The 22023-nt window shown below is 37.5% G+C and overlaps 1 long non-coding RNA gene across 3 annotated transcripts in view; it reads right to left on the bottom strand.

Annotated features, from left to right (window-relative positions):
* Positions 1-22023, bottom strand: part of LOC114298238 (uncharacterized) — a 47039-nt gene that overhangs the window by 16499 nt on the left and 8517 nt on the right. For 2 of the 3 annotated variants that reach the window (XR_014346440.1, XR_014346444.1), the window contains exons 3-4: positions 21486-21506; positions 21240-21295 (exon numbers count right to left, since the gene is read on the bottom strand). The exons of the other annotated variant lie outside the window; for it this stretch is intronic. This is a non-coding gene — a long non-coding RNA (uncharacterized LOC114298238). The remainder of the gene's footprint in view (positions 1-21239; positions 21296-21485; positions 21507-22023) is intronic. 3 annotated transcript variants of the gene reach the window in all.

Genomic DNA, 22023 nt, shown 5'->3' on the forward strand with positions numbered 1-22023 from the left:
AGTCACATACAGCAATTATATTCTGTGTCGGCACGCCTTTCCGGCCATAGTATGATGTGGCGTACTCCTGTGAGACACGAGCCATCACGTGCGTCCCGTCCAATGCACCGATGCAGTCCTACGCAACGCACCAATCAATTAACATATTAACATAAGTACTCAACAAGCGCTATATATCGAATAGTTTGCACAATCAATGTAAGCTGTCTATGATTAGTCCATAGAAGCCCAACATTATTCTGTACTTGGTTTTTGACTTGAGAAAAAGGAAAAACAATAACAAAAATTACAATTATTAATCTTTCAACTTTATAAAATTATATTGTTCTGTTTTTAAAATAAAAAAGTTAGTTAGTTGATAATACCATTGCACATCTGTTAGTCAAACAGTTTATTAATAAATCATCATTTATAATTAACAGTTTTAATAATGTTAAAAATTTGTTTCATAAATTTAGGTTATTTTATAGAATGTATAGGAGAGCAATTATAAATTTTATTGTGAGAAGTTAATTCTGTTAAAAATAAATTTTTTAAATGAAGGAGTAGTTCTGATTTTTCAAATCACAGCAAACAATTTGTTTTTTAAGAAAATTCCATCAGGTATATTTACAATTTACCTAATTTCTAACTATTGTTAAACAAACTTTGAAATGTAAAATATGTAACCATAATATAATAATTTCATCATCTATTAATACCATCAAAATTACAACCACTGTGAAGAAAAAAAAAAATTTAGAATTGACACGTTTAACGGTAATTTTGTTCATTATTTTACAGATGTGAATATAATTTATCTTAAAATCAAGTATACAGGCTGACTTCAATTCTTTTTGAATAAATTATTTTGCTACTGTTTATACTTTATTCATGTTACAATTTTAGTACTTGTTTTTTAATTTTGTTTGACACACATACCACCCATTGGGCCGATGGTGATTGATAGCCTATTTTATTTTGGCCTCATCCTAGTTTTTTTGTAAGCGTTAAAAAATTTTGCACGTTTATGGAAATTGTCACCTTGAATGGCCAGTACCGCTGCTGTGACCGTAAATGTGGATGGCCCCCTTGTTGTACTTGTTCAGGCGTAAGACTCCTACTATGAACCGATGTAAATGGTATCATAACTTGCATTACCTCATGAAAATTGCGTGACAATGTCTCCTTTGAGTGTTGGAACCGTTCTTGCAAATGTTTCCAAGATAGACCCTGCAACGCACAAATAAAAATGGCTACCTTCTCTTCCAGCGAAACGCCATGCTCGCGCTCCGGCAACGTCAATCCGAAACTGTGAAGCGCATCGCATAACAACAAGAACACTGGTTGTGACATACTGACATTATCTTCAAACCGGCCCTGGTGGCCGTTAAACAACTCAAACATCCATAAACGTCCCGAAAGTATTGACGTATTTCGAGGGACTCTGTAATAATTGTTGTAATAATATCTTGCCACACTGTTATAGGCTTCTACCAAGTTGTGATCAGTTTCGACCACCATTTCCCTCGCAATTTCATCGATAGCTTCCCGGGCGGGAATGGAAAGTGCAACGCGGTGACTCGGACCTGCGTCATTTGCCATTTGTTCTTTGAGTTTGGCGAAAAATGTGAACAACTTCAAACACTTCCAAGCAAATAAAATAATTCAAGTTGATGGTGAGAGAGGGACAGAGAGAAAACCACACTGTGAACTCTTGAAGAAATAAAATAGACAAGAGGGGAAGAATATAATGGCCAAGGTTGTGGGGGCCATGTTTACACAAATGCGTAGCTTTTGTATGTAGGTCCATGACATTGTTGTCAAGGGTGCCATCACGTTTGATTTACTTTTTTGTGAGAACCATAAAACATTTTAATAATGTCCACAAAATAATATTTTGTGCAGCCATGCTAATTTATTAGACAACTTGTCTAATAAATTAAAAAAAAAACGTATTTTTCATATTAATTTCTGCCATGATAATAAACTGGACATTTTAATAATGTAAAATAACAAAAGCTATCCATCACATACAGGGTACGCACATATTGACTGAAAATGTAATTTTTATACGTCAAGATTCCCATGAGCGCAACAGTGTTCACGTGACATCCATTACCCAAAAAAAAAAGACAACCTGTCATGAAAAACCTATGGTCTACAATTGTAGCATCTATCAAGACTCACAAAAGACAACCTGCCATGCAAAACCTATGGTCTACAATTGCAGCATCTATCAAGACTCACAAATGGACAATATTGAAGGAAGTTCACAACAATCTTTGGGCAAATATTTAGGTACAAACCATAGCACCAGTCCATCTGCCTACGGCTCCCTCTGTCAGTTCCATTATTGTTCGAAAATGTATGTATATTTTAAAAACTTTACATCCATTATTATCATCTTTGTTACAATTTTTTTAATTATTTGTGAACACAGCTAATATACACTTTGAAAATATAATATTTGTCAATTTTGCTAGAAAAAATTAACTAATACTAATACAAAAAAAAAAAAACCAAAATTACTTGTACATTTTTCTTTTTTGTGTGTGAATATTTTAATTTTTTAATAATCACGTTTTTACAAATATTTCTTTCATTTCTGATTGTCATTTAATTTTTTACAGACTACAAAGGATTTAATTCCATTCAACCTCTATCCATTAACAGTTCGAATTAACACATCTGCCTTTAAGTTGAATTGAAATGTTTCAATTAATTTAACACTTTTTCCTTCTGAGAGCACCACCGGAAAATTTCCCCAATGCTCTGTGTTGTCAATCTGTAAAGTCTTGTAAGATCAATAGTCTTGACGAGTTAGGGCAAATGACATCTCGTAAACATGAAGTTAGAATCCTCATTTACAGCTCTGAATAGCCATGTTCGTTCAGCTGCTATGCTCATGAATGGTGGGTCATCACTATTAATAAAAGGTGGGTCATCACTATGAATGGTCTGAATAGCCATAGACCACACATATACAACACACTCATAAAAGGTGGGTCATCACTATTCAGTAAGTTGCTTTGTTAGCATCCCTTAAAACCTAGGAATCGAAACACATTTATAAGGGAACGAAAAGAAAACATCCAATACATTTATAAATAACATGCCTGCTGCATACAAAGTCCGAATTAAACTTCCAACACATCACACACCGATTCCATAATTTTAAAAAAATCCGACAGCCACTCTCAAACATAGGGGAAATAATAAACATAAAACAAACATAGGAGGTAGCAACAATTAAAAGAACAAATGCAGGGTATTAATGAAACATGAGCCATTTCCGGTGACAGAGGCCGTCAAAACCAGGGGCCGTGAGTTGGCGCTGATGGGCTAGCCATACTGTGGGACTTCTTGATTCGCAGCCAAGTAATGACGTCTGCGTCCGTCAGAAGCTGCAACAGTATTGCCTGATTTGCCGGATTGTCCATTAGCGACATACCGTAAAGGATTAGTGGGTCTTGCCGGTCCAAGCCTTGTAGGGAGTACAACCTTGCCATACAATTAGGAATGCAGTCCGAGGCCGAATCTCCATATTCATGATGCACGCGAACTTCTCGTTGTTGTAATTTAACTGAAGACGCAAGGTTTTCCATGCTACTCGCCAAGAGCGATGCGCCGACACTCTGCTCTTTTTTTCGCTGCGAGTGTGTTGTGCGACTGAATTTGCGTTTGCTCTGGCCACTCGTAGGTGTGTCATCAGCGTGATTTGGCGATGCCGCAGCATGTACACTGACCGGGATGTCCTCAGCGTGAATTGCCGATGCCGCAGCATGTACACTGACCGGGATATCCTCCTCTTGCGCAGAACTGTGGTGGACAGTTTGTCCATGCTGCACGGATGGCTAGAAAGGGGGCAAACCACTGCTGTCTTCGCAGTCTTCTTCGTCTACCAGCAACGGATTGTCCTCCGTGGCCACAGGTTCGAACGCTGCCCCTAGTGTCCATGCGAATTTCCCGGTTGTAGTTGCACCTTCGTACACCCTTCGCATTAGCTCCATATGCTCCAACGGTTTCGTTTTGAACTTCAGTGCATTCTTGTCAATATGGGGAAAACCCAAACACGTAAACATAATGAAGTGAATCAAGGAAGGAGGATAAACACAACAACAGCCATGGAAGATTCTGTTTATGTTACAGGTTTAGTAAAAAAGAAGTTGTTACCAGATTGCATGAATTCTTGCAGTGATGTTTACAGACTGATTGCCAGATTATGTTCATTGTTTATAAGTATGGATTATAAAGTATAGTTGATTGCAAAATTAAGAACCCAATTGTGAAAGCAGTGAAGGATAAGATAAAATTGTAGAAGTCAGAGATGAAGTCACTAAAAATTCTTCAATATTCATGAATTGAAATTCTGCAGTGGATCTGAAGCAAAAAAAAAAAAAAAAAGGGGGAAATGCAAGGTAAGACATATTTTCCAAAAGTATATCATAGAATGAAGCTTGAAATAAATAACCCCCAATCAATAATGAAACTTTGCAATTTATTGGTATGAAGCAGTTTGCTGTGAATCAGAAACAGAACTTCTAAAAAACAAAAAATATAAAAACCAACATTACTTCTATCCAGTGGCCTTGAAAGCAGATATAGCACGACCATGGATGTTAGGTACATCCAATTCAGGAATGTTAAAAGAGAATAAAAACAAGTTCTCAGCTTCAGAGAAACCCCAAAATGTATGTTTACTGATAAGCCCTTGAATTTCAGAGCTATTTCAGAGCCATTTTAGATAATGTAATATATGATAAGAAATTAACTCCGGCTTGTTTTATGACAGTCAGCGGGACAGATTACTTTTCCTGACAGTCAGGAATTTTTATAACTCTCCCACAGCTGCATAATCTCAATTTTTATGTATAGGAAATGATTTAAGCAAAAAATACTTTCTTCAACAAAATGACAATGGTGGAACCCACGTTTTCATATGCAGAAAAGGAAAATAGTTTTCATATTCGTATTTCTTTCATTTCCTATCAATTAAACGCAGCAAAGAGCCTTATAGAAAAGAAGACATGTACACAATTTTGGAAAAGTAGAGGTGGCACCAATAAGGGAAATACAAATTGAATGTTAAGATTGTTTGCCCATGCTTACGTACCAATGAATCTATTAGCTAGTGAAGTACTGACATTAGCTAATGAAGTGAAGCCAGTCAAGTACTTGGCCACAGAAACTCACAAAGCAGTTAAACAAATTTCACAAAACAGTCATACATAGGAAGCGAGATAGAGATACTAATAGGCCACTTGGCAAGTATAACAACGGTTGTTGGGGTGAAAAGTCTAACCAAGTTTAGTTCTTGTTTTTGGTCACATTAAAATATGTTTGAAGAATTTTGATAAATATATTGTAACATATATTTAATTTTGCACGTTGGATATTACAAAGAAGATGATGGAATTATTACCTTTTCATAATGGGCCCACCAGTCGTCGAATGCTTGTATCAAACCAGTTGCTTCATTGTAACTTATGCCGGTTGGCCCATGCCTGCTGTCCATCAGGCGTGACCACGACTGCCAATCCTTTTTCAGTGACGCGTACTTGTTTTGCAGTTGCTTCACCTCATGGACCTTATGTGTACGCTCCTCGAAGGCCTTGGCGATAGCCCTGTATCCGTGCATTGTCATTGTATGGAAGCTGCCCTTGAAACCTGAGTCCAACTCTTTGATAACAAGTTGCAAGAACATGCGCACCGTGTCAGAGTCCCAATTTGCTTTATGAGCTAGTCTGGACTGCGGTTGAGACTGTTTACCACCACGCTTACGCAAATGTCTCGAAGGTGTGGATGGCGATTGTGACTGCTCCATTGCGGTACTACAATGCAACAGTAATTGTGAAAATGTCAAAAAATTACCATTGGCACAACATGAAAATGGTAAATAGCAATATGTATTTAAGAAACTCCCATCCATCTAGTTAAAACAATTGAAAAAAAAAGTAAGACCGTATCTGGATTTCATAGTTTCATGTTCATTCTTGATGCGGTTCTTCTTGTTCATGCCTTCTATATTGTTGGATTACTGCTCTGAAAAGGATTTTCATATATAAACATGCACAGATATATATTCACTGCAGTGATACATCAAATGTAGCCTCTGTTGTGCCTATGTAGCATGGTCCCAGTTAGCTAGTTCAATAGTATGGAGTTCTGCCCATTAAAATTGATTAAGAGAGAATCTGATCACCCTACGTACTTGTTCTGTATTTTTAATTTTTTTTGAATCATTCGATATTGGAGCTCTACTGCTATAGTGTATGGTATTTATGCAACTTGCCTGTGAGATAATATAGATGCATCATGAATATCCATGGATTCATTTATCCATTCCAAACCAACTCATCCTTGTGGCTTCCATTTAGAAAAGTTGTTATCTACCATTACCAAAAGCTGTCAGTTGTTAATCTGAAATGCTATTCACCTGGAAGATCTTTTAAGCTTTGAACTGTTTATTAAATTGTACTGAATATAACTCTATGAAATGCAATATATATTATCTTTAGAGCAGCAATCTAAATTTTGGATCGAAATTGGTTTCTGAGAATTGCTTGTCATGTGCTTATTACTCAAGATAATTGGAAAAGGAAAAACAGTTGTTTCTCCTGTTACTATGATCATTCATGTTTTAAGCAATGTGCACAGTTATTTCTCCTTTTATGAAATGCAGATAAGGTCTCATTAATAAAAATTGTTCTCATACACTAACGATGCTGGAAACACTAATCTCCATTTTGTTTTGTAGATGTTAGAAGAAGCAAAAAATAAACAGACCCAAATGGTTGAAACATCAACTGAGAAATAAAAATATCAGAAAAGATCATAACAAAACTTTAATAAACCCTTCTATTAAAAAAAAGAAGACATATAACAAATCCTACGAAAGAGTGTATTATAGAATTTCTTAATAATAACACGAGATGAATTATATAACATTACTCCATTTCTTTAACAAACCAAGTTAGAGGATTTTGTTAATACCATTATTATGTTTTTTTTTTTGACCGTATGAGATAATTTATAAATATGAGAAGAATTATATTATAAGCTGGACAACACTGTCTATAAGCTAAACAATTAACACTGAACACCAATAATTATACTCCACCTACAATATCTATAAGGTGAACAACATGAGGGCCGAAATTTTCGACAATGTGCTTTGGATGCTAGAAAAGTTTAACATCATTGAACAATTAAAGACCCAACAAACTCAAGCAACTGTGAAATATCCAAACCGAAAATTGTGAACATTACAAGCATAGAAGCCCAACATTACCAAGAGAAAAAAAACAAGAAAAAATTTGTCAAAATATATAATATTTTGTCAGTGGGTATCTGAGAAAATAAAAGCTTCACGGAAGAAAAAATCCCCAATACCATCAGACACCCAGGACAAAAAAATCTACAAATTTTTTGAAGGGCTGTGTGGGTCATCTTCACCGACCAAAAAGAGAGAGACCCAGAAGGCTAAAACATCAAACCACGCATATTGTATGATAGAGGGGTTAGGTTATGGGGCAGCCATTAAAGACAAAGGAAAGTGGAGGAACAGAGGAGAGAGTGATGAAGAAGGTAAACAAAAGAAAAGGTTGGAAAGTGGAAGTGTGATAGTACAGAGAGTACATGGCAATTCAGGAAAAATCATTGATTTTCTTCGCAACTACCAAATCGCCGAAAATGGGGAAATGTACAGATTTGGTTCACATGCCCAGAATCAGTGGCGTGGAAGAGATGTTACCTTGTTCTTTGGGGGATACGGGCCGAAGTAGTGTAGATCTGGTCGGCGGTGGTGCAGATCTGGACGAGGGATGGTCCTTCCTGTCTGTTACAGTTTTCAGGTGATGGCGTCGAGGTCTGCCTTTGGCACAGCTGTGGCGGTGGTGCAAGGTGAAGGGTGTGACGGATCTCCGGCAGTGGGCGGTGTCTTCGACGGACTAGACTTTGTTCAACTGACTGAGGGATTTGTGAGGTTGGAGAAGGAAAGGGCTTTCTGATCGTGTATATTCTGTGATATATTCGACTGATGCAATTTCAAAAAGGAAGGGCAGAAACGTAATTTTACCCTCTGCAAAGTCAGACAGGGTTTTGCCGCCCAATCTTCCGAGATAAAGGATCTTTTTGGCTTTCTTGATAACTTTTTGGCTTTTTATCTTATCTAGTAGATGCCAAACAACCCCTTAGTATTCTACATAATGTTTGAGTTATGATTGTTAAATCTTCTAAATTGCATATTGGTATCCTTGGTAGATTGCATGTTGGTATCATTTTGGCATCCTTATTTATAGCGATCCCGGGTTTACCCTTGTTGTACAGTGATCCGGACATGTGTCCGTGGATGTTGGTAGTTGGTTATTATTGTGTTTACATTTTTTTTTTACTTCGTAATTAAGTTATAGGATGTGTTGGGCAGGTTTGTTACAGGTTGGTTGAGTTTAGAAACCAAAACTAGTTGCCCAGGTTTTGGCCTATACGCTCGAGCGGGGGTTTTGGAGCTCGAGCGGAGATTACACCCATTCAGTATTTTCCTGTGCAGCGTTGTACGCTCGAGCGTGGTATTGGCCGCTCGAGCGGGGTTGTCTGAGTGCCGCTCGAGCGTAGAGTTGGAAGCTCGAGCGGAGGCCTGGTTCTGTATAAATGCTGGGAGAGTGCATCCGGCGCTCGAGCGGAAGTTTGGACGCTCGAGCGGGAGTCTGTGAGTGACGCTCGAGCGGGGTGTTTTACGCTCGAGCGGGCGACTGGGTTTAAGTCCCGAAATTGTGACTTTTCAAATCACTTTTTACTTTCTCTTCTCTCTCTTACTTTTCCAAAATCACCATTGTTGAGCCTCTCACTCTAGACTCTACCTTCTCTCTAGGTTTTGATCTAGTAGGAGTGATTTGCTCACCTTTGGCCTTTACAAAAAAGTTGTTGATCCTCAAGGGCTTCATTTTAATCTGAAAATCTCGGGTTTTGGATCCCTTGGAACTCCGAATTTGAGGTAGGGATATCCTACTCCTCTCTATGGATTTTGTCTTTAAATTTTGGTATTTTGAGATGTTGGGGTTGGTTTGGTAATTTTGTGAAAGTTTGGGGTTTTGGTGCAATTTTACAAAAGTTGGGGTTTTATTCATAATAAACCTAGATGCATGTTTGGCATAGAGAAATGGAATAAATGTTAAACCATTAATGAAAATGGGACCTAAGGGTTGAAATGTTAATTATGGGAATTGACCTAATTACATTGTTTAATTAATTGAGATAATTAATTGTGAGGAATGAGGAAGTGAAATGTTGATTGAATATCCATTGTGCATTTATTTTCTGTATAGAAATAACTGCTTTGGGTTATCGGTGGAGGATAGTCGTGATTGTTGTAGACAATGCATGATGATTAGGCAAACGGAAACTAATCAATGGAATGTGTCATGGGACTTGACGGTTGATAGAATACATTAACTGTATGTATTGAGTGGTTGTACATAGAACCATTATGTTTGTATACGTTATGTGTAGAGGAGGAGATAGGGGATGTACTCCGCGGTTTAGGGGAAGATAGGGGATGTACCTCTAAACCGGTTAGTGTTGGGAGAAGATAGGGGATGAACTCCGTAGATACAGCTCATATGCTTGTCTAGAGAAGTGAAGATAGAGCTCATATGCTTATCTTTGTGATGTGTGGATATAGCTCATATGCTTATCTGTGGATATTGTAGTTATACATATCTGTTGTAGAATGTGGATATAGCTCATATGCTTATCTGTGGATATTGTAGTTATACATATCTGTTGTAGAATGTGGATATAGCTTATTTGCTTATCTGGGAATGTGGATATTGTTGTTATACATATCTGTCGAGAATGTGGTTAGTGCTTATATGCCTATCCGTTGAAAAAGGGAAAAATGAAAGGGAACTTGGACTCATAAGTCGTATGACATAAATATGTGATTTATGTGATTGTATCAGTGTTGGCCATCTATCAATTGCTAATATTTTAGGCTTTGTTCATGGTTGGTTTAGTGTATTTCTACTGGGCTGTGGCTCACCCTATATGGGAATATCATTTTCAGGTGCAGGTTGCATGCCACCTCCAAGGACATAGCTGGGAGGCTAGAGGCGGACATACTTTTGCCGCTTAACTTTTGATGTAATACATGTAACTTCAAGCCAAGGGCTTAATGTGTAAACGAGTTAGTGCTCTTTTGTTGTAACCAAGTGTTAACTTGGAAAGCTGTAAGCCCGTAGGGCATTTTGTTTTGATGTTAACATGTAATACCTATGTAATGGAACTCTAATGTATAAAAGAATATGGCTAGTTCATATGTCAACGCATGTCTTATTTGATGGGTTTAATGTTATTATTTTGAGGGCGTTACATTATTGGTCACATTTGGCATCCTATTTGATATTATTGAGGAGAACATTTCAGTTATGAGCTTTCATTTATCATATCTCCTATTGAATTTGCCAAATGAAACAAGGGGAAGAATTTCAAGTTGATTATTTTTTAAAATCCCCTTAGTTTCTATTATGTTTTTGATATCAAACTTATGGGCTTGCACCTTCACATGTTACTATTTTTTTTGCCCATTATTGTCAAATGGTATGAGCTTCAATTGTATGATCATTATATACTATCATTTTTTTTTTTTGGAATCATAGAGCTACCTTGATATGGATGATTATTTGTGCTATAATGAGACTTACATTATTTCATCCTATATATTGTATCATACTCCCTCCTTTGCTTGATTTTGTTGAAAATATCATCGAGGGAGAAAAAAGACTTGATTGTTTTAGTATCTTTGATTATTTTGGTATCTCTATGATTTTGGTATCTTAATTCTTACAACATAACCTTTGAGCTGATTAGTTGTTGATAATGTAAAAGGAAGATCGTTTTCCTCAAAGAAGAGTGACTTGAACTTTAGCTCCATATTTATGTTCTTGCTTAGCAACCTTGTTTGATCTATGCACTGTTATGTCTATTATAGTCTTGAGATTGGTATGCTCTAGCTAAGAAATTGAGAATTAGATCATGCTTAAATGCTTCTCATATACTCATTAGCAATTTGGTCTCTCATTATTATTTTTTGTTTGGGCTTAATTTTCTTGTTTTTTTTTCTCTGCTTTTTAATTTCATTTTTCAGTACATAAACATAAACACAACAACAAATCAAAATACAAATATTTACATTAAAAAAAAAAAAACACCCTTCATTTTTTTTACGGCCACACGCCGATCCAAATAAACATATAAAAACAAAAACCCTTCATTTTTTTTCTGGCCATACGCCGATCTTACTTACTCGTTTCTTCTATCATTTTCTTCTTCTTTTTATCACCTTGGGCGACCCTTGACACCCCTACCCCCGTGCTTTCGTCGAGAGCGACAACTCCTCACTGACTATCAAAGGCCAAGAATGATGTTGCTCCAAATCGGGCCATGGAAATGGTCTTCCGTTTAAGCTCTTTATTTTCGGCCTTCAGTGCGCCTATTTCTGCTCGCGCATCCTTGTACATGCGCTGGAGCAAAGAGAGTTGGCGTTGACCTGATGGAGCTCACTCGTCCTGTTCTACAATCGGTGAGCCAATTTTGTGACTGTCGTCACCGTCTCCATACAGGACGTCAGTGTGAAATGATTGGCTTCTATGTCAGATTGAGCTGCCATAATTTGCTCAATCGACATCATGAGAAGATTAAGAAGAAGAATGACAAGAAGAGTAGGAGTAGGGGCACTTGGTCCAGCAGAGCTTATGGGATTGTTCAGGTCCAGAAATAGAGTGAGGGGATGGGATGAGGAAGCCATGGTTTAGAGGTGAGAGATGTAAACGAAATGAGTTGCAGAGAAATAGAAGAGAACAGACTGAGAGTGGTGAAGAAAAGATAGAAGAGAGTGAGGTGAAGAAGAAGAAGCAGGCGAAGAGAGTGGTTAAGAAGAAGACAGAGGAGAAGACGACAAGAGGGAGAGAGAGCCGAGGCAGCTGATTGACTGATTGACCCGTCTCGCTTTTGTCGATCGGTTGATGCAAAAGTGAGGACGCGTGTCCGACGTGACTTTCAACGAACAAAAAAAGACGCGGGCGAATCATATATATATATCTGTTTTGATTATTTATTTTTTGGTGCCATTTATCACTTTAATTTCCTCCTCCTCCTCCAAATTCTAACCCATGATTTCTTTTTTATTGAGAGGGTAATTTATGCATAAATTGGGCCAAGCTAAGTAAGTCCGTTGGAATGGACCGAGATAGATATAGTCTTGGTCCGAGCCACGGACCGAGATAATTATCTCGGTAGCCTTGGTCCTTGGTCGTATTGGTTCGGTCAAAGGTGGGCTATCAATGGCCTGGTCTAGCGGTCGTAGACTGAGGTATCTGTGGGAATCGGACCGAGCTAAAAGATAACTCGGCAGGAGGTCATTCCAAAGACTAGGTTGACTAAATTGACTTAATTAGTACTGAGCTATGTAAGCACAGTTATGTCTTGTGCTAGCCAGAGTAAGAGTTGCAACTATCTCACTTAGACAAGCAGTGAGTAAGGAGTTATCAGAATATGCATTATCCTTAGGAATTTAATTCCTAGGAGGACTCTGCTAAGGAGTGTAGAGTCCTTGTCACGACCCAAACCCGCTCCTAAGGGTTTAGTATCATAACCGGCCAGTAATCCGTGATTACCAAAGGTCTGCTTAACAGTAAAGACAATAATACAATATAAAGGGGCTAGCGGAAGCCAATCAGTAATAAAAAAAAGATGTCGAATGAGCTGTGAAAACCTGAATGGAAAAAGACTTTTATGGACATAACCATATTCAAAACCATAAACATATATACATATCAGATACACATAACATACAGGTTAGGGACCTAATCCCTTCACCATAACTGTACAACCAAGTCTTAAACCTTCGATAGAATAACAGAGACAAAAAGGGTGAATCTGAAACACCCCAAAACAGCCTTAACTCGTGCAGGTTCGGGACCTCGAGGTGAGGCACAATGGTTGGCTTGACAAAACATGAGCTTAACTCGACGCGTCTAGCTCTGGTCCAGTGCTTGACCACCTACATATATATATATATATAAACTGTGAGCTAAAGCCCAGTGAATAACAAATGAGTAAAGAGGTTAAAAATGATGTCCTTACAGTCTTGAAACAATCGATTAGCATTAGAACATTTTCAATCAATGTCGTTTGTTAATCAATCATTCAATTCGATCTATCATGTTCATTAAATCATACGTGGTACATCCGATAACAACAATACACTAGGTCTTAAAAGACCGAACAATCAATTGATGGCCATTATACAATAACAATAGTTCCAAGATTTGGAACTGACAGAGATCTTTGTAACAATAACGATATCAAACAATAACAATCACAATACATTATAGATAGCACGAATACGATTCAAAATAGGATCATCATTCAATCAATAAAATGTATCGTTTCAGAAAGCAATATGATTTATCAATTTGAAAATAAATACAATTAAACATATCTTTACAACATTGTTACTCACAGATTACTGGGCTATAGGCAGGCTATTTAGCGTCCTTGGGTACCAAACCTACATAGTTGCAGAACGAACACACACTAAATTACACACTCGGGATTAATAACTTAGCCCCTAACTTGATTTGGTGTGGTTTTAGAACATTATCCTCATTATGATGCCTTAAATATGGCCTAGGAATGCCTAGGATGAAATGAGGATGCAAAAAGGGTACTTAAAAACATTTTTCAAAACTTGCTGAAAACAGGGGTCTCGCTCAAACGTAGACTCCTTCGCTCTAGCGAGCTTACCGAATAAGTGAGGTCGCTTGAGCGTAGATTCCCTCACTTGAGCGATCTGCAAAAATGTAAAAAGTACTGATTGCTGAAATTCTTCGCTCGATGCTCGCTCGAGCATGAGACATAGCTCATCGCTCGAGCGTAGGTCTCGCCGCTCGAGCGTGCGTCTGCATACGCAAAAACCTGAGAGCTTGTGATTTACACTCGAGCCAACATTTCGTCGCTCGAGCGAGAGTCTAAAAACAAAGGTGGTCGCTCGAGCGTGGAATCCTTCGCTCGAGCGAGGAAGCCAAATTCTGGGTTTTCCAGATTCGCTCCCAAAGCTCAAACCAAGAATCAAACATGCCAAAACTCATCCTTTTGGGTCAAATTTCTAGAAAACACTTAGAAACTCATAATACAACATGTTTTGAAGATCATTTTATAAAATCAAAGCCCAAAAGTATGCCAATTGAACACAATTTCAATGTAACTTTTATGAACAATGTAAGAACATAACATGCATGAAGTTTCTTGATCTTGAGCTTCTCAAACCATGATCATATGCAACATTCAACTCAAAACATGGTGAATTCTTGGACTTTAACTATGATAAGAACATGCATGTGAGAATTTCATAAAAATAAACTTCAAACTCCATGGTATGGGCATACATGCATGAATTAACTTATCTTCCTCAAATTCTAGCTCAATTCTCCCATTAATTCACCTATTTAATTCATATACAAGTCCTAGATGGCTCAGTAAAAAGATTAAAAAGTTGAGCTCTTACCTAGGCTTCTCAATCAAACTTCACCTATGCGAAATCCTTAAGCAATGTAGACAAGTCTTCAAAATTTCCTTCAATTCTTCTAAATTTCAAGCAAAAACTCTTGTTGAATTCAATTTCCCTCAAGTCTCTCTGTCTCTCACGTATTAGCACAATGAGGTGGAAGATAAATGGTGTCAAACATGCAATAGGTATAAAAGACATGGTCTTGAGGGAGCCCATTCAACGGCAAGAGCGTAATTAACTTAGGCTCAAGTAATTTAACATTATTTATTCTAATTTAATTGTTCCAAACCGAATTTCAATTAAACTTACCATAAAATTCTATAAATCCTAACTAGCATATAACACAAGTCAATTTCTGAATCGGTTGCCGATAAGGCGTTCAATTCGCAATTTAAATTCAAAACACGAACAGATCTTCCTATATCGAACAAATAAGAATGCAATTAAAATAACATACTCATGTAATCAATATAAGATTTCATCTTAATCAATTACTTATCATACTTAATCATGAGTTAACGCTAATCAGAGGTGAGGGTTGTCGCAGTCCTACTAGGATTGTGCAAACCATCTCACTTGGTTGGTAATGAGTAGGGTGTGTGATTCCTAGGAGGACTCTTATAAGGAGAGTTGGAATCCTACTAGGATTGGGCCGAACAGAATCTATAAAAGCTCATAGCAAGACTTATGTACAAGTATCACAATTCTTACTCTAGAATACATAGAACTTATTGTCTATTGTCTAGTTGTTGACTTAGGCATCGGAGGGGTTTCTGGCACACACCTGCCGGTTAGCTCACGTTTGTGTTTTTAGGTGGCAAAGCAATGTTGTTTGGAGGAGTGCAAACTTGATCAACAAGATTATATGAGAAGATTATTTCGCGCTCGTACAATTAGCGTCGTCTGTGGGAATTGCAATCACAAAGAACAAACCTTTTGATTAAGTTTTCTTTCAACTGATTTCAATGGCGCACAATGAAGACTTGCCACACTCTGTCATTGATGGGCAAACCCCGGAGGGAGGCGGAAGGCGCGAAGGCTTATTTTTTATCCCGCCTATGGCAAAGTTAGATCCCCAGCAGCGGAACCCGCGTAGGGATACCCGTGAAAGACGGGGCTCCAGTCCTTATCGCTCTCAAAGCCCTGAAAGACAGAAGTAAAGGTTGGATCTTCAAGTTCTAGAAGATCGGGTAAGGGAGCAAGATGAATTGATACAAAGGATGGTGGCAGACATAGAGACTATGAAATGCCAGATAAATGGCAAAGAGGCGGCGGAAGAAGAGGTGGGCAAAAGCAAGGAGCACCCTCGCCACTCAGAAGATCATGACAGACAAGTCACACCATCACAAGCTAAAAGTAAAATCCCCAAGTTAGGCGATACACAATCAAGGACTTCCAGGACTCGTTACTCCAGGTCTAAGAGAATGAGGACTGAAAGGTCTTACACAGAAAGAAGCAGCTATCGGCCCACACATTCATACCAAACAACATCTAGGCACACGAAGTTGTATAGGTCGACGGACTTACGGACAGTGCTTGAAGAAAGGGCTCGAAGGAGAGAAGACACTCAGGCTCGCGACCCTCGCAGAGTCTCCGCATTACAACGATTGGCTCCTAGAGCACATGAGAGTGTCGAGGTTGGGATGCCAGAGCCGCGCCTTGCCTTTGAACCAGTAGACAAAGCGTTGGTAAGGTTGCAGAGCTCGCCGTTCATTCCGGCGATAGAGAACGCACCATTACTCCCAGGCTTCCACCAACCCAAATTCACTACTTATGAGGGAAAGTCAGACCCCTACATGAACTTTCGCCACTTTCGCCAGGTTATGGCCGTGTATCGGTGAAACGAGGCTCTGATGTGTATCCTGTTTCCTTCTAATCTCGGCGACATGGGTTTAACATGGTTTGAAAGGTTGCCAGAATGTAGCATAGCTTCATGGGCGCAATTAGCAGAGGCATTTGTGACCAGATTCAGAACAAACACCAAGACGCCAGTGGAGATTGACCAGTTTCTCTCCATAGACATAGGCAAGAAAGAAACATTAAGGTCCTACAATAACCAGTATTGGAAAACTTTTAATTAGATTAGAGATTGCCCCACAAACCTAGCTATCGCACAGTACAAACGAGGTTTGCCGGCTAACAATAAATTAAGGAATTCAATAACAATGGCGCCGCCTCTTACTATGGAAGCCCTGATGGAGAGAGTGCACCAACACATCTTGGTCGAGGAAGATGGGATGCGTATTAAGACAGAGTCCGATACAAACAGCAATGTCAGACAGAACACCCTTGGCAAAAGTTAACGCGGTCGACAAGAAGGACCGACCACGCAAAAATCTTTGCCCAACTGGGGGGAAAATTGGTTGGCAGGTTTGACCAACAAAACATTCTAGATTCCTTGCACAACTAGGGGTCAAAGGCGATTGGCAGGTTTGACTAACAAAATTTGTTAAATTCCTTGCACAACTGGGGGGTAAAGGCGATTGACAGGTTTGACCAACAAAATTTTTAGACTCCTTGCACAACTGGGGGGCAAAGGCGGTTGGCAGGTTTGACCAACAAAACTTTTTTGAACTCTTTGACCGAGATGACAGTTACCTCGGCCAAAGCAGGTTAGCAGGTTTGACCAACAAAATTTTTGCAATCTTTGGTCGGGATAACAGTTACCTCGGTCAAAACGGGTTGGCAGGTTTGACCAACAAGTTTTTTGGATTGTTCAGCCAAGATGTATATCTCGGCCAAAAAAGGTCGACAGGACCAAGCAAGGCCAAGCTAATTAGTTTGGCTAGACATGCAGTGGGAATGATGCAAAACATTGAAAAAGAAACGCAGTAACCCCGCCAAGAGATCAAAAAAATTCATTAATTGGAAGATGATTACAAAATGTGGGATATATAGCCCGGTTACACAGAAAGAACGACTCGCTGTACGATTGCAAACTCGAAGGGTATATACATTGAAGGCAAAAAGGCGAGATTATTCAAATTTTTGGCATGACGGCTGTAACAGAAGAACGGGGCTAATGAGGGCACGCCACATACTAGATTAGTGAAAGGACGTTCTGAGCAACTGACAAGACTTATTAAAACCGAACAAGTTTTCTAGCTCGGCAGAGTCAGGGGTTCTTAACTCAGCTAGAGGAAAATAATCCCAATCATGCTACGCAGATGGAATTAAAGGGCAATTGAGAGGGTAATTTATGCATAAATTGGGCCAATCTAAGTAAGTCCGTTGGAATGGACCGAGATAGATATAGTCTTGGGCCGAGCCACAGACCGAGATAATTATCTCGGTAGCCTTGGTCCTTGGTCGCATTGGTTCGGTCAAATATGGGCTATCAGTGGCCTGGTCTAGTGGTCGTAGACTGAGGTATCTGTGGGAATCGGACTGAGCTAAAAAATAGCTCGGCAGGAGGTCATTCCAAAGACTAGGTTGACTAAATTGACTTAATTAGCACCGAGTTGTGTAAGCACAGTTATGTCTTGTGTTAGCCAGAGTAAAAGTTGCAACTATCTCACTTAAACAAACAGTGAATAAGGAGTTATCAGAATATGCATTATCCTTGGGAATGTAATTCCTAGGCAGACTCTACTAAGGAGAGTAGAGTCCTACTAGGATTGTGCAAACCATCTCACTTGATTGGAAGTGAGTAAGGTGTGTGATTCCTAATAGGACTCTTATAAGGAGAGTTGGAATCCTACTAGGATTGGGCCGGACAGAATCTAGAAAAGCTCATAGCAGGACCTATGTACAGGTATCACAATTCTTACTCTAAAATACACAGAGCTTATTGTCTATTGTCTAGTTGTTGATTTAGGCATCGGAGGGGTTTCTGGCACACACTCGCCGGTTAGCTCACGTTTGTGTTTTCAGGTGGCAAAGCAACGTTGTTTGGAGGAGTGCAAACTTGATCAACAGGATTATACGATAAGATTATTTCACACTCGTACAATAATGTCACAGGGAGAGAAACTTATGATGTTATGTATTATGGTATTATTTTCAAACTAATCTGATGTTATCTTAGTCTTATATCATGTCTCTAATTAAAGTTTATTTATTACACATGTGCTAACCTATGTATTTAGAAATGAATTCAGGGAGCATAACTTGAGAGGGAGTTTTTCTTACTTCCAAATCAAATCAAAACATCATTGTGTGCCATCATCAAAAATGGAGAGATTGTTAAACTTATTTATTTTGATGATTTATTTAATTATGTTTTAATTTATTTGAAAGAGAAAAATATAATCCAAAATTTATTTTGATAATTTCTTTAATTATATTTTAATCAAAATTTATTTTGATGATTTATTTGAAAGAGAAAAATAGAATAAAAATTTATTTCTTCTCATTATTTCTCACCTAAACTTTTATCCTAAATATTATTAGAATGTATTTAATATTTGATTAAATCAGGAGTTCAAACAGCCCAAAATAAAGGTTCAAACAGCCCAGTACAACATTAGGCTAAAAGGTTCAAAAGGTTTAAATGGAAGATATTCAAATTAGTAATGATGGCAGTACAACAGCTATAAACGGCTATAAATTCAAATGACTACAACAGCTATAAATTCAAATGAATACAACGGCTATAAATGGCTATAAATTCAAATGAATACAACGGCTATAAATGGCTATAATTTTCATTATATATACCAAAGCCTCTAATGGAAACAAGTTACAAAAAACTTGAAAATGTTCTTTGATCTATAATCACTCACATCTATTCTCAGAAATTATACACTGAGCCTTATAGCATTAAGCTCATCTTTCCTGTGTGAGATTTACAGAAAAATCAAAACTTCATTTTATATATCTATCTTTAAGAGATATTTATTGTAAGCTTTCTTTGAAAGCAAAAATACCATTTCATCTTGTAAAAGTGTTACAAATACTGTGTTCTTAAAATCTTGAGAGTGATTGTAAATTACCTAAGATTTGTAAGGGTTTGGGCTTGTGAAGTCTGTGTAAAATCCGTAGAGGATTGTTCCATTTGTAAAGAGGTTGCTAGCATCCCTGTGAAGCTAGAAAATAGTGAAAAATCTTAAGTGAAGCTTAAGGAGTGGATGTAGGCTTGGTTAAAGTCGAACCACTATAAATCTGTTTGTCTCCTTTTCCCTAATCTCTTTACTTTCCTACTACTGCTATAGCTATCTAATATTCATGTGTTAATCATTTGATTTACCTTGTATGTTAGTTATGCTTCATTGTTATTTTGCTTGATCATTTACTGTTAAATTCATCATTGTGCTTGTTAATAATTTGTTGTACTAGTAGTTAATTTTATTGGGGTATTATTAATTTTAATTTGTAGAAACCTAATTCACCTCCCCTCTTAGGTTATTTTTTGGGCAACAGATGCGATTTAGGATAACCCTCCATCACCTTCTTCAATCTTCACCTACACCTATTCATATTCATTTCGCTTCCAATATATGACCATAAGCCAAATATCAAACCAACCCCTTTGGATCCATTTGGTTAGCTCATGGGTAGCAGCCAACCCCCTGCCACAACAAAAACAAAATTTAGATTAAAACTAAATAAACTATAAGACTAAACTGATATAATAAAATTTATTTTTGCCCTGACCAATCATTTTCAAAATTTGGTAATGATAAAACCAAAAATAGTATAAATTTTGCCCTCAAACTCCCAGCTTTGCACCAATATAAATATATTGATGTGCAATGCATGTGCTTACACTACTACACATAGTCGAAAGACGTTTTATGGGTAAAGAAACTTCTTTTAGCTATCAAAACAAATATTCAGAAAGTGTATTAGTATATTCACAAATTACTTTCACATATACACATGACAAAGTTATAAATTTACACTTGAAAACGAAGTGCATAGTTCCATACACTTGAAAATGACAAATGAAGATAAGTTTCTTCATCAGCAGAAGGACAAAAATAACTATAAAGCTAATGATGCCTAAGCTCTCCTAGCGTATAACTCGTGCCTGAAGGCAATCCCAACAAAAAAAAAAAAAACTGATAACACTGATTATTGGGATTTTTCAAGCGGTAGCACTTGTCAACCTTTACTAGGTTTAACAGAATTACCAAATTCAATACAGTACTCACCAATTTTGCTAACAGTCGTAATTGATAAGTAGCTCACAACCTAGTAATGACATCAACTTCATCATCACAACCAACGTTGCTCATTTTCATCAGACCCAAATTAGCATGACCGATCAAAAACTTATCATAAAGTAGAAGCAAGCTGTAGAGGCGCACACTACAACCTAATTTTCAATCGGAGGAGTACAAAAATATGTAACAGAACATTCTTAGCTATCCCGACCATCCTTTTCTTTAAGGATGGAATTTTTATAAACATACCCCATTACTAAAAATAGATTATAAAAAATGAAATTCAAATTTGGAAAGGGAATAGCTCCAATGACCTTTTCCCACACTCACAACATTCTCATTAAAATTCCATATACAATGGAAAACCAATGTGCTAACCAAAACATTTATGGAGCAACGGGTTCAATTGCAGAAAATAAAATTAAGATCAAATTAAAATGGTCAAAGTCATCCACAACATGTTCTTTCACCATCCTATTACGAAAATGAGTCAAAGCCCTGGCATCATTTGCCATAAATATTGCAAAGCCAAACTGCATCTCACGAAAGTGTTATTTGATATAAAATAAAGAGAGTTACCATACCAAATTCAAAGCACAAAAACTCTGAAGGCAGTCAAGCTTATGCTTCCACTTGGTAACTACAGTGAAGGAAATAAAGAAGAGACTCTATTTTAGGTATTTTATCAAACATTCTACTGGCAAAATTATAGAATATGCTATATAATCACAACACACAAAAACATAAGAGTTTGATTATAACCTATAATCAAATCAAAAATAGTATGCGAAGGGAAAATTTTGAGAAAATGAATAAGCATAGAGTTTTACCTAGGTTTAAGTCTCATCCACCTGTAAATTATAGGGAAAGCTTTTTATTAAGAGGAAATTAGATATAATAAATAAATAAAAGTCTCAACCTATAAGAAAGGTGTAGTAGAAAGCAAAAAAGAAACTATATTACATGGTACTCCTAGAGTATCTAATAATTTTCTATTTAGAAATGAAATAACCAAGTGTACCTTTCTATAGTTCCTACAGTTACTAACCTTCCTCCCTCAAGACTTGTGGCATCATTAATATAAACAAATTAAATTGATTAACTCCAAGTTCCTGATTTCAATTAAAAAAGAAGTGATGTTGTTGGGTACAAGGGGATACATGGAGCCATGTAAAACAGAGGTAAATATAGAATGGCATTAAATAAAATAAAAGGACAGAGTTTCAATTCTAATTGCAATGAAAAAAAGGGATAAAGAAGTGGGGTTGGAAACAGCTAGGGAGGGTTGTTGTTTTCTATATCAAATCAGTGATTGTTACATTACAGCTTTTGAAAGTTGGAGTAATCATTTTGTTTTCTTTGGTGTTG

The sequence above is a fragment of the Camellia sinensis genome, chromosome 1 (genome assembly GCF_055761805.1).
Source record: "Camellia sinensis isolate YWXY chromosome 1, ASM5576180v1, whole genome shotgun sequence".
NCBI classification, from domain to species: Eukaryota; Viridiplantae; Streptophyta; class Magnoliopsida; order Ericales; family Theaceae; genus Camellia; species Camellia sinensis.